This window comes from Lontra canadensis, unplaced genomic scaffold (assembly GCF_010015895.1).
Source record: "Lontra canadensis isolate GAN:19392208 unplaced genomic scaffold, GSC_riverotter_1.0 scaffold181, whole genome shotgun sequence".
Lineage (NCBI taxonomy): Eukaryota > Metazoa > Chordata > Mammalia > Carnivora > Mustelidae > Lontra > Lontra canadensis.
Genome location: NW_022631175.1, coordinates 1941946 through 1947200, shown reverse-complemented (window position 1 = coordinate 1947200; position 5255 = coordinate 1941946). Strand labels below are relative to the sequence as shown.

Sequence of the window (5255 nt, the reverse complement as noted above, 5' to 3'; positions counted from 1 at the left end):
CCCCCCCCCCCCCCCCCGAAGCGGGACTCGATCCCCAGGACCCTGGGCTCAGGACCTGAGCCGAAAGCAGAGGCTTTAACCTTTTAAGCCCCCATGTACAGGGCTTAAAAAAAATAGAAATGGGGGAAAGTTCCGATTAGATGGCTCCGGAAGGACTGCACTTAACCACTAACGAGACGCCGGGAGGAGTGTGTGCCCGGAGCAGTGTCACACCAGGACGGCTATAAAGCAAGACCAGGCTGGAGGGTAGGGGTAGGGGCGGGGGTGTGGGGGGGCGCTCAAGGTAATCAAGGACAACCTGAGGCCCAAGTTTCGGAAATGCAGATCGGCGCAGCAACGCTATGCTCCGTTTCGGCGGGGGTGGGGGGCAACAACAGCGCTGCACGAGGCATCAACCCCTCCACAGCTGACCTCTCACGCGCACAAGCTCAGCTCCACCACCTGGACTCGCAGACTTGCAGTTCCCCGGACGCGCAGTCGGTCCCCACCCCGCCCCAGGCACCTGGCCAGGGCCTCTGGCGCACTCGCAGCTGGGGCTAGAGGCTCTGACTCTGGAAAACCCCAGGAACGCTACCAACGGGCAGAGACCGGGCACTCTGAGGAGAACTCGATCTCCGACTTGCACAAGCCCTCAAGGGCGGCTCTCAAAGGGTCTTCCGGTCAGGTCCTGGCTCTTGCCGGCGGCACGAGCCAGGGCTCCTGGAGCCGCGGTGCGAGCGGCCGGGGACATCAGACACGAGTCAGCGACGGAACCGCGGCCCCGCCGCTCCAAGACTTTAAACCTACCAGGGCACCTGAGTAGCTCTAGGTTTCAAACGCCACCAGCGGGGCTGTGCTCCGAAGAAACCCCGATCGCCAAGGCCCCGAACTGGGTCGTTTCTCCGACACCTGGCTTCGAGACTTAAAAGAACGGAAACGGCCCACCCAACCCACCCAAGACCTCACCTCCGGAAAAGCAAAAGGCCTTCTGGCCGAGAAACGTCTCCAAACCGCCGTCGTCTCTCTCCAGCCGCTGCGACAAACACCCCACAAAATGGCGGCAGCGCTGTCTCCTCACAAACCCCCGGCGGCCTCTAGCACCACCTACGCCGCGCGAACGCGCCTGCGTGACAGAGGCTCGCGCGCTCCCGCCGCTTCGCGTAAGGGGCGGGGCTTCTGTGACGCGCAGGGCCGGGTTCGGCCCTCCACACTGCGGCTGCGCGGCCCGGGCCGACCCAGCCCCGAGGCCTGGGAGGGAGGGTGGTGGAGGGGACCTTTGAGGTTGTTTTCACTGCGGTGGAGTCTAGATGGGTCTTTGAGTTAACGTGATGGGATGAGTCTGCTCCTTGAGGTGGGACCGAGTGCTGCATCCCTCGGCAGGGCCAGCGGTGGCCGCGTGTCCTGCTGTCCTGCTCAAGTGGACCGCACTATGGCCCTTGAGCTGTCGTCCCTCGGTCTCCCTCGGTCCCAACAAGCCAACAGCCAAGCCCCCAAACCTGCCCTGTGCCCGGCCCGGAGCTGGTGCTGGGGGTAGTTCAGTGAACAGGATAGGAGAAGTCCGGCCCGCCTGGGAGCCTCGGGTCTAAAATGGAGTGAGATAAATAAGGAGGATGACTCAGAAGACAAGCTCAGGTTGCTTCTCCTTTTGAGGCCCGTGCTCCTCATCAGAGGTACACAACAAAAAATGAGGAAGTTTCCGCTGAGGCTCCTTACAGGGTTCTTCCCGTTGTGGTCCCTGGTTCCCCCGGTTGGGTAGCTGGACAATTTCCCTAACAAAGCTCCCATTTTTGTGTCCCTGCTGGGTGGGTTTAACCTAGGCAGAGTTAGCTAGCATCTATTAGCTCAACTAAAGTATTTTGCAGTTCTAAGAGTCCCTAGGCGATTCTCCATTGTGTGTAAGGAAAAGAGAACCAGTAGGAGCCCTAAGGAAACGCTTTCAAGGGAAGGAGGGAAAGAACCTGGGTAGGAATGATCAGAAGGAGAGGAGAACCAAGAATATGGTCAGAGAAAGCTGGTGGGAGAAGAGCTGAAACGAAGGAAAAGCTGGCAGTGCCAAATGCTGGGAAGGGGTCAGATATCCTTAATACTGAAAAGCGTCAAGGGGATTCTGTATTCATTCTGATGAGGATTTACTGGATAAAAGGGAAAGCCAGAAATCAGGTTTGGGAGGGCAGGTTTGAACGGGTTTGGGTATAAACTAAATAGCATGTCGAAGACCTGAGCTCTTGTATATTGTTAGGTGAAAGGAAGTCCCTGTAATTTCGTGATCCGATATCCTTAGAAACCTGCGCTACCTACTTAGGATAACCAAAGGCCTTCAAAACGTGAAGTAGAAAATACGTAAGTCCTCATGGAGATCATGACACACTTCAAGAATTGAAGTATTAAAAAGATAATTGGAAAACTGGAAATGAAAATTCTTTGTGCTATAGAATGAAACGGACAATATTCTCATCTGGAATAGGCAACATTTCTGTAGATAAAACTTTAAATCTTGCCCATCCTTCCAGTCCATCTCTGAGATGCTGCCCCCGACTAGATCCGTTCCCTTCCTCTTGACTACACGCCAGTTAGAGATGAGGTCCCAAAACAGGTAGCCACAGCATACTCTTATGCCTGGAGCCACCAAGATTTGCCAACCAATTTTGCCCAAAACGTGAAATTTACTGGTTCTCCAACTGATTACCCATACTGCATCAGGGACATCTATCAGATGGAGTGTCGAACTGAGTGGACTGGGCCATCTTGCAAGGTAAAGTGGGGTTCAGCTTGCTGCCTATATAGAGGCATAAATTAAAGATGGCACCAAAGAAAACTTGCTTTTTTTTTCCTTTTTGCTGAGAAATTTTTGTCTCAAGAGGATATAAGACAATGTGGTCAGGAGCACCTGGGTGGCTCAATGGGTTAAGCCTCTGCCTTTGGCTCAGGTCACGATCTCAGGGTCCTGGGATCAAGCCGCACCTCAGGCTCTCTGCTCAGTAGGGAGCCTCTTTCCCCCTCTCTCTGCCTGCCTCTCTGTCTACTTGTGATCTCTCTCTCTCTCTCTGTGTCAAATAAATAAAATCTTAAAAAAAAAAAAGAGAGAATGTGGTCAGGACCATGCACAGTGCTGCTCAAACAGCAACACAATGTTCGTTACAAGGCAGCCCAGTGAAAGGCTTGGATAGTTTGGGGTCCAAGTCTTGATTTCGGCTCCGGTCATGATCTCAGGGTAGTGGGATCCAGCCCCACATTGGACTCCACGCTCCCCCGACTGTGTGTTCTCTCTCTCTCTAAATCTTAAAATAAAAAAAAAAAAAAGGCAGCCAAATGAAAAGAAACCTACAGAGGCATTTATAGACATCACAGAAAAGTGTTACCCAATAGCAGAGTCTGCTTTGTTGTTGCTGTCTTGTTTTAATGTCATGTGGAGTATTTATTTTTTTTTAAAGATTTCATTTATTTATTTGAGAGAGAGAGAGCATGAGAGAAAAGAGGTCAGAGGGAGAAGCAGACTCCCTGACGAGCAGGGCGCCCGATGTGGTACTTGATCCAGGGACTCCAGGATCATGACCTGAGCCAAAGGCAGTCGCTTAACCAACTGAGCCACCCAGGCACCCCTCATTTGGAGTATTTAATCTTAAGTGTTGGGTACCTGGGTGTTAAGCATCTGCCTTCGGCTCAGGTTGTGATCCGAGGGTCCTCGGGTGGAGTCCCACATCCGGTTCCCTGTTCAATGAAGAGTCTGTTCTCCCTGTGCTCCTCCCCCCCACCCCCACTCGTGCTAGCACTCTCCCTCTCTCCCAAAAATAGTTAATTAATTTAAAAAAAGAGAAAATCTTAGTTTTGAAGAGCAAGCAGAGGAATGTTCTTGTATAGTCTAGCACCGTTATTCTACTTGCTTAATTCCAGACATAGAAAACAGTCACTTGGGGCACCTGGGTGGCTCAGAGGGTTAAGCCTCTGCCTTCAGCTCAGGTCATGATCCCAGCGTCCTGGGATCAAGGCCCACAGCAGGCTCTCTGCTCAGGGGGGAGCCTGCTTCCCCCCTCTCTCTCTGCCTGCCTCCCTGCTTGTGATCTCTGTCAAGTAAGTAAATAAAATTTAAAAAAAAGAAGAAAGAAAAAACAGTCATCTATGAGAGCAGAGTTCCAGAGGAAAAGTCTAAATGATCAAGTAAATTAATTTTAACCAAACCTTATCATCTCTATAGCAAAACCTTTACAAAGGCATAACCAATCCTTTTACAGGGTTATAACCTGTCTTAAGTTGCCTATTCCCGATAATTACCAATCTGTGTTCAATTAGGTTTTTCATTTGTGTTTAGCTATCAATTAACTACCCATTATGTGCTAACCACTGTCGCCTCATTTAATAATCTAAACAACTCTGTAAAGTGATCGAACTTTGGTTACTTGCTCTAGATCCCAGTTAACAGATACCAGAACCAAGATTCAGTCTTAGCCTTGCTTGCTCCAAAGTACTTGTGTTTAACTATTTTGCTACGTGCTTCAACTCCTAGAACAAAGTATATAGCAACTTACTTTCCTTAGTGTTTATGGAAAATATGCCGAGCCCATCTTTCAGTAACACCAAAGGAGTCTGTCTTGAAAAAAAAAAAAACAACTACTCTCCATGGTGATGTATCATGGAGGACTGCTTATGATGAAACAATGGGTCACATTATCTCCAGCCCACCCCGGTCATCAAAGGCCTCAGCAGGCCCCATTAACTGTTTGACTGCAATTTACAAAGGACACACCTGCATCCCAAGATAGATAACATCCCCCCATTCCTTCCACATTTCCTGACACTGGTTGTGATGGGATTCACCCAGCACAGGATTTATAAGCTGGATTCAGTCCCACCAGACAGTGCTAGAAGAGTTCACTGATACACAAACCACTTTGCTCCGTGTATGCGAGGAGGGGAGTCAAAGAGTGCTGGAAGGGATTTAATTCAGGGGTTCAGGAGGGAAAAGGATAGGCTTTTTTGTGAATTTCCACTGCCTCCAAAGAAAGGGCTTCCAGAGTAGGTTAATAAGTTACTTTCTCAACCCCTCCTTACCAATAGTCTCAGCTGTCCACCACCCAGTGAAACCATGGCAGGGAAAATATATTTACCTAACTCCTGAGTGTCTTTTGAACGTTGTAGAAGCCTACATGAAAGTATGAAAACATGTCATATATATTTGTCTTCGAATCTCTGGGGTTTGACCCTTTTACTGTAGAATTGTCAAGTATTTTTTTAACTTTTTTTTCTAAGATTTTACTTATTTGACACAGAGAGAGGGGAAC

General features: G+C 49.8%; 1 protein-coding gene across 6 annotated transcripts in view; it reads right to left on the bottom strand.

Annotated features, from left to right (window-relative positions):
- CLK4 (CDC like kinase 4) overlaps positions 1-4589 on the bottom strand; it is a 29094-nt gene extending 24505 nt beyond the window's left edge. For 2 of the 6 annotated variants that reach the window (XM_032846856.1, XM_032846859.1), the window contains exon 1: positions 4503-4589. The gene's annotated coding sequence lies outside the window, so the exon portion shown is untranslated. Of the gene's footprint in view, positions 1-786; positions 902-945; positions 1087-4502 lie in introns of those variants that run through there. The other 4 variants (XM_032846855.1, XM_032846858.1, XM_032846857.1 and 1 more) reach the window with 4 other exon arrangements.
- Positions 4590-5255: the final 666 nt, after the last annotated feature.